Source organism: Ailuropoda melanoleuca, chromosome 3, assembly GCF_002007445.2.
Source record: "Ailuropoda melanoleuca isolate Jingjing chromosome 3, ASM200744v2, whole genome shotgun sequence".
NCBI lineage: Eukaryota > Metazoa > Chordata > Mammalia > Carnivora > Ursidae > Ailuropoda > Ailuropoda melanoleuca.
Genome location: NC_048220.1, coordinates 135114791 through 135123376, shown reverse-complemented (window position 1 = coordinate 135123376; position 8586 = coordinate 135114791).

The window sequence follows — 8586 nt, the reverse complement described above, 5'->3', positions numbered from 1 at the left end:
TGTGATGTTTGCAAAGGTTTTAAGTGTACTTGTGAAGTTTGGCCTGGCCTTTCCAAGTCCTGTGACCCACCATGAGAAGAGCATGCACTAGGTACCCTCTCCCTTTTGGCCTGGGCTCCAGAGGGACTTGTAGGGGAAAGCTGAACCTGACCTGAATTCTGGCACCAAGTCCAGCTCACCCACAAGCCTGAATTAAAGTAGCCCCACTTTTGCCTGGGTGGCTCAGTCTGCTGGGCATCTGACTCTTGGTTTCAGTTCAGGTTATGACCTCAGGGTCGTGAGATTAAGCCTGAGTCAGGGCCCTGCTCTCAGCAGGGAGTTTGCTTCTCCCTCTGCCCCTCCCCCTGCTTGCTCTTTCTCTCTCTCAAAATAAAATATATAAATAGTCTGAAAAAATAAAGTAGCCCCACTTGATCTGCAGTCCTGTGAGCAAGACAAGTAAGACATCTGTTACATAACATTATCATAGCAATAGCTGTCTGATACACTGGCCCCTTCTGCCCTTGGAATATGCCAAGCTCGATCCAGTCTTAGGGACTTTATATCTATTGTTTTCCTCTCTCCGGAATATTTTTTTCCCCAAATCTGCACATGGCTATATTCTTTTCATTGTTCAAGTCTCAGCACAAATGTCACATCCACAGAAACACATTCTCCCTCACTCCAGCCACTGTAACCATTGCCACCAAAATCACCTCCTATACACCTTTCATAAAGGCTTTTCCAATCACACCCTAGGTGCCCAATTTCAGCTAGAAATGGGGTTAGTTGGCTTAATGCTGGTAGTTCTTTGAGCTTTGCAGAGAAAGGTGACACATATGTAGAAATTGCTTGTATTAGGGAATTGACTTATTGCTACCAAAGAACGAATCCACACGTTTCCACTTGAAACAAATTCTAAGCTCTATTTAAATTTCTTTTTCGGGAAAGTCACAATGAGTTTTAGGAAACTTTTATATTATCCATAGTTGAGAGAGAAAATGTGCTGTAATATTCCATTGTTATTTTGCATCTTCCCTACTGGCATGAGATTTTGGCTTTAAATACAGACTAAGTCTTGGGGCGCCTGGGTAGCGCAGTTGTTGAGCGTCTGCCTTCGGCTCAGGGCGTGATCCCCGCGTTCCAGAATTGAGCCCCACATCGGGCTCCTCCGCTGGGAGCCTGCTTCTTCCTCTCCCACTCCCCTGCTGTGTTCCCTCTCTCGCTGGCTGTCTCTCTGTCACATAAATAAATAAAATCTTAAAAAAAAAGATTTCACATTTAAGTATTGATCTATTTTAATGCAGTTTAACTATTATGAATGGAAATACTGCTATATTGTCTGTTCTTTCTTCTTACACAAACAAAATATGTATCTCTTAGGTATGCAGTTGGCTTTAAGTCACAGACAAGCCAACTCACAGTGCCCTAAAGACAGTTTTTATGTTTCTATTATAGCGATTTTGGAGGGAGGGGGTTGCTGCTCTTGTCCCAGTGGCTTTGTCTTCAGGACTCTAGGTGGCCATCGTTATAATTCTCTTGGCATTTCCCTTAAGATCACAAGATGGCTACTACAGTTTCAAAAACACAGTCTAGTTGAATGTAGGGAGAAAAGAGGAAATAGTGGCAAAGCTATCTCTGAGTTTGATTTCAATAGCCAAATCTATTCCAGGTGTTCCTAGTGAATTTTGCTTACATTTCCTTGGCCAGAATATTGCCATCTGGCTATTCTTAACTACTGGGGATTCTGGGAAAACAAGTATTTAACTTTTGAACTCGAGAGAGGAGGAAGGCAAGGGAGAAGGCAAGGGGAACTGTGTGTTGTGTGAGCCAGCCAACAGTGTTTGAAATATAATAGTTATGTGTATTCAGTAAAGTGGTATTTTCAAGGGGCTACGAATGACTTAAGCTACGTACATGGTCACCAATATTACTGCTCGCTCTCTCTCTCCCACAGTGTGGGGTCATGGCTAGGGACCTCAGACCAGCCAGAGACTATGTTTCCCAGACTCCTTTGTACCCAAACGTGGCCATCGAATTTGTTCCCCCAGTGGGTTGTGAGCAGATGTGATGGGGTATGACTTTCTGTTTACTTTCTGTGCCTTGTGCCCATGGCATGTGGTTGAGGTGGCTGGTGTAGCTACAAGATGGAAGAAGCCAGATCCCTGAATTGCCATGTGAAGGATCATCCCAGTGTACTAATAACGTGCTTAGAGTATTTTATGAGTTGAAAATAAATTTCTATTGTATTAGCTGGGTCACTAAAATGTAGACGTTTATTTGTTACAGGTGCTAATGTTACCTTATCTAAGGCAAGAACCCATGCTTACATCACCCCTGACTTTTCATTTGTGTTTTGTTCCTTTTTTTATTCAGTTGTTCCATCTTCCCTCTGGAGATTTTCCTCATCACCCTCCCTGTAACTAGCCTTAACTTCATTGCAGTTTCTCAAATTCATTGAGCAATACTCCTTCAAATGCCTTGCTTCTAATTTGCTGAGTTCTAAGAAGCCAGACACTTAAGTATGTGAGGACTCTGAATGCTGTAATACTCTGAGTTAAGCACATGGACTTCGTGATGCCGGATTGGGCTACTTGGGAGGCCTTGGGTGGTTTATCCCCTGATACGGTCTAGTTACCTGATAAAGGACCAGTACAAAGAGATATGGAATTACTCATTAAATGTAGCATCAAGGGTGAAATGCAACTGTTTGGCAGTGTGTGAATATCACAATATTTTGAATTAGAGCAACTGGCTATTTATGTTTCAGGGCTCAAAAGGGAACTTTTGTAAAGCGGTGGTTTTGAGAGTCCGACATAAAATATCCATTCTATTAAGCTATCTATTTACTTTATAATTATTAAAATACCTAAATTAAATTTCTAAAATACCTAGCCATTCATTATTGTGGCTACGATGAAGATTCATGTTGCATAATGAATATTTGTTTTGAAATCTAATTAAGTTTCACAGGTGTCAGAAGATGTTCCTCTCTTTATTATATTAAACACACATACCTCTGTTGAAAGCCGGGCTTTGTCCAAAATGAGGGAAGCGTGTGATGTCATGAAACTGGTGGCAGAAAGTGGTGAGAAATTCTATAGGCTCTGCAAGTAAATCTTGGTTCCAATCTCACTGTGGGTCATAATAAGATTCACTCATTTTCTCTGAGCCTCAGTATCCTCGCCTATAGAGTCTAGAAACACTGTCTGATGAAGTTGTGAGCATTAAGTGAGACACAAACACTTAATACAAAACAGCACAGTGGCAATAATAAAATGAAATTGGTCCATATACCTGTTCTTCTCCTCTAATTTTACAGATTAATTAATAATATACAAAATGCTGTTGGCAGGAGGAGCATAATAATGATTTATGCCCTTACTTGCTATCTGATATGAATATTTGCCTTGCCAAGAATCCAACTTTATATTTTGAGAACAAATCTGTATTAATCGAAAGGCAATATTTTCTGTTTCAGGTAACATACACTTGAACACAGGGCTACTCTAGAACTCAGTCAGCATCTTCCAACGTAATTGCAGAAACAGCATATGCAAATCTAACCGTATTCTGAAATGAGAAAATAACTAAAGATAAGCAGCTGAGTCAGAGGTTTGAAGGCAACCCCATGTGCCCAAGAGAAAACAGTCAATATACATGTGAATAAAGTACTGTTTGCCCCCTTTTTTCCTTTTACCAACTAATATTTCTTATGATCATTTTTAGTATTTTTCTCAAATGATGGAGCCCAGCTTTGAATGTTTCCCAAAATGGGTTTCATGGGAGAGTTCATGTTGTCTACAGCATTCCCAGGGAAGCATGTGGTTAATGACGTGCTCCTTTGCACAGCTCGCAGCCCACCGCCTGCTGAAGAAGAGAGGTGCTCTGATTGGTTCTTGGCATTCGGGCTCCATGAATGCAGTTTTGGCAGCCTGTCTGTCACCAGTGCCAAGGGCAGGGGATTAACCTGGACCTCTGTGGCTCCACCCCCAGAGAAAATGGGGACCTAAAGTGTTATAAATCCAGCTGGCTTTTGAATTCAATATTCTAAAAATATTCTAAGGGAAAAGAACATATTCCCACTACTCACAGTGCAGATACACTTACTATAGTAGCCAGAAGGTCACTGCATTAGCTACTGAAAAATAGAAATGAAGATGTGAATATCAATGAAAACACAGGTTTTTCTACTTTCATGTTTTTCATTCTGCAATCAGGTTTACATTGGACAAAGTAAATGGGCAATTTAATTTAGCAACTCATTAATTCATTGATGGAGTCTGTTAATTCTAATAAACCAAAATTTAAAGTTTTGGGTATGGACCATTTTTGGCTTCTTTGCCTCAATTGTTCAATCCTGAGTCGACTTAGATGTAAATCTGATTAACACCGGGGAATCAGTTCTCATGAAGACTTTTGCTCTCTCAGGTGAACATACGTGTGTGAAGAGAATGTGGGAGGTGTTGTAAATGATAGTAGAGAAAGAATACGTAGAAATAGCTCTTATGGCAAGACAAGTGCTTCTTTTTTTTTTTTTTTCAAATTATACTTTTTATTTTGAGATAATTTTATTCTCTTGCACCCGTAAGAAATAATACAAATGGACCCCATTTATCCTTTAGCCAGCTTCCCCTGATAGTAACCTCCTACAAAGCTATAGTAACAATGAGAATACTGACATGGATACAATCGAGATACAGAACATTGTCTTCAGGAAAGTCCCCCATGGTGCCTTTCATAACCACATCCACCTCCCTTTGGAACCCACCTTAATCTGTTCACCCATGAATCTGCTCTCCATGTCTGTAACTTTGTCATTTCAAGAATTTGGGAAGTTTTTGCCATTATTTCTTCAAGGAGCTTTTCAGCTCTTCCCTCTTTTTCTTCTTCTGAAACTCTGATGACGTAAATGTTAGCTATTTTATCGTAGTCCCACGTATCCCTGTAGCTCTGTCATTTTTTCGGTCTATTTTCTCCTTGCTCTTCAGATGCAGCAGTATCTTTTGTCCTGCCTTCCAATTCACTGATTCTCTCCTTGGTCTCTTCCATTCTGCTAGTCAGCACACCCACTGAGCTGTCCTGTTTCAGTTCGGAAATTCCTGTTTGGTTCTTCTTCATATCTTCTGTTCCTTTGCAGAGGCTTTCTGCTTTTTTCATTTATTTTAAGTGTTTACGTAATTGTTCATTGAGTAATTTTTCTATGGCTGCTTTGAAAATTTTTGCCAGGTAATTCTAAAATCTGTTATCTTGGTGTTGGCTTCTGTTGATTGTCTTTTTTCATTTGGAATCTTCCTGGTTCTTGGTATGACAAGAGATTTTCCATTGAAACCTTGTCATTTTCATATCATATTATGAGACGATGGGTCATAATATAAAGTTAATATATAATGTTAATATATAAAGTTGAAAACAGAAGGTTTCCCAGTTGGAAGCAGAAGTTCAGGTTTCCCACTCATCCTCTGTTGATACTGGATGCATGGGGATCCTCCTTACTGCTGGGTGGTGTGAGAATTTCTGGTTCCCCATGTGGTCTCCACTGATATTGTGGTGGGGTTGTCCTGTGACTTCTGGCTGATGCTAAAAGTCCTGACTCTCCACTAGGACCCCTGCAGATACTACTCTAGCAAGGAGGGGGAAAGCACTTGCTTATTCGCTTAGTGACAAGGGCAGGTGAATAACTTTGTCAGCCTGATCCCAGGCTTTCTATTGGCCAGGAAACCAATCATCACTCCCACAATTGACAAGCTCCCACTGGAAGCCCACATTTGGAATTTGGGTGAAACTGTTTCCCAGAGGACAGGAACTGGTGCTCTTAGAACAAGGTTGGAAGGCAGTGGGTGGAGGAAAACAACAGTTGCCTAATATTTGAGGGTAACTTAGAATGCTTACTTGTTTTTTGATCTTTTCAGTGATTACAGCCTCTTAAAAAAGACAGAGGGAGAAAGTGGAATAACATCCAAAGCTTTTTATCTCTGTTCAACATTCACTTCACTCAGTCTGCAAGTTTTTACTGAGTGATTACTTTGTGTTAGGAATTGAGCTAGATATTGGGAATACATTGGTGAAAACCACACCATCATTTTCTCAATAAGTATACAAATCTGTACTAAAATTTAGGGGGTTAAGTTTGGCAGCTGGGTAAAAAGATTGGAAATTTTGGTTAAAATCATATATTTGTATAATACCATAATTAAAAAATTAAAATATACACATGTGAATACAGCTCAATTTTTAGCAGGAACAGTTCCTTTCGTTCGTGTTTAGCCATGTTTTCCCACAAGCTTTTACAGTGACTACAACAACATGTATTTCTATTTTATAATCAGAAGGATGTTAAAAATCATGGTTTTTTTTTTTAAATTCTATTTGGTTTTAAACTGGAATTTCTTAAACAGGATCATCTCTGTTCCTCTTTCTGGTAGGCAATGAGCCTTGACAATATGTAGAGACTTTAATTTCAAAGTTGATAAATGAAGTTAGTCATTATAATTTACTTTTCACTGTAAGCTTTAGCCTGATATTAAAGACCCTGGGAGGTAACCCAACCAAAAAGGGGTGACAGTGACTCTAAGATGAACAATGGCTAGGTCAAGATAGGCAGTGACTCTCCTCTATGAGGAGGAGAGGATCTGAGAACCTGAATCCACCTGTCGTTTACCACCTGGGTAACTCCAGATGTTTAAATTGTTTGAGCCTCAGTTTCTTCTCCTGTCTGTTTCCTGACTTGTAGATCTCAAAAGAGGGACTGATAGCATCAGGAAGACAACAACGTATAAAAAGCAAGTTGGTAGCTCTACAGCAAACATCAACATGAATTTCCAACGTTCCACTATATTTTGGTGGTTTTATGTTCAACTAAGCCTCCAAAATGATCAGATTCAGGGTCGTTCCCTCAATGGTGGTGGAAAATCACAAAGACCTGGTGAGCAGAGACCTGCTTTGGATGAAGAAAACCTAGATGTCAGCTCAAGTTTCTAGACTGGATTTGTGCTTTAAGGTGGAGTCTCTGAAAATGCATTTAACTCTTCCACATTTAACACCCATCTATCTTATGTAGGGCCCATGATGCATGGGTTTTTTGTTTGTTTGTTTTTGTTTTAAAAGATTTTAAAAGTAATCTCTATACCCAACAAGAGGCTCAAACTTACAACCGAGAGATAAAGAGTCACATGCTCTACAGACTAAGACAGCTAGGCACCTCCCCAAGTTTGTAATTTAACTCAAGGGATATGGGAAGCACATATTATTAGCCAGGCAGTATGCTAGATTCTATATATAAAAAGATGAATTAAAAATGCAGTCTTTAATCTCTTGGGACTAGGGCAGTTTAAATGTTACCAGAACAACACAAAGCTATTTAAACCTGTCCTTGAAAATAGATGAATTTGTGGTATTTTGTCAATACATGATTTCTCCTGAACAATAAACCTAGATTTCTGAATTTTGAAATATGTTTTATCTTTAAGAAAGAAAATTATTCCAAATTTAAGGAAATTACCCAACTAGAACCCCAATTTCTGCATGTGGTTGAAAGTCCTTTAAGAAATAGGTTAATTACTAAAATTCGGTTCTCCATGAATTATTACAGATGCTTATATATTATGCATATATAAGTATCATTATATAAGTTTAATGTAATTTAAAACATCTAATATCTATAAGGAGAAACTGGGCTGTGTGTTTGCCTCACTACAAAATATTTGCGCCGCGAAGGCCAGGGTCTTCACAAAAATGCAATGTTATTAAATTCTAGGTATTTACGTGGAAAGGGAATAAAACATTAAGAAGATTTCCTTTTTCTATTTACAGGAGGGAACACCAAAGGGCCATTTTAAGGCTCTATAAGTGCCATATAAATCTCCAAAAGAGGTTGTGATGTATTAAACAAAGGAAACACCAACCACGAGCAAAAAAAAAAAGAAAAAAAAAAAGAAAAAAAGAAAAAAAAAAGAAAGAAAGAAAAAGAAAAAAGAAAAAAAAATCATAGAAACGGGGAGAAAATACACTTCCTGGCTCTGAAGGTCTTAAAAGTTCTGAGCCAGGAAACCTTCCGCACCGGGGCGGGGAATGTCTTTGGCTCTCCAGTGACTCCCTGCTAAGTTCCCCTTAAGTTTTCCCTCCCTCTCTCCTCCATTCCCCGCCTCAGTCCCCAAAAGTGGGAGCCATAGGAGAATGCCAACATATATACCTGACTTTGTCAGACAGAATCAGTCTCTGATGCCTGTTTATTTTAAAGGCCCCCACACCCAAAAGAGGCCGTATTTTCAGGCAAGCCCAAGGGATTCCAAACGACGCCTGGAAGCTCATCTTACAAGTTGGGGCCAAGCCTGCAAAAGAACAATAGTAAAATAGAGCCAGGAGTACGTTCCTTCGCTCAAAGCGGTTCTCCCGGGGGCGCGAGGGCCTGCGCCTCGGTTGGGACCGGGAGCCGGAGCCCCGAAAAGGCGCGCTGCCCCTTTAAAAGGCCGCGCATCTCCGGGCCGGCCTTCCTCCCCGGGGCTCCAGCTGTGATTGACGCTGGGCGGCGAGAGGAGGCGCCTGGCGCTAACAAAAGTCCGGCCCGCGGGCGAGCAGCGCCGGGCCGCGAGTCACTGCTCGCTCGGG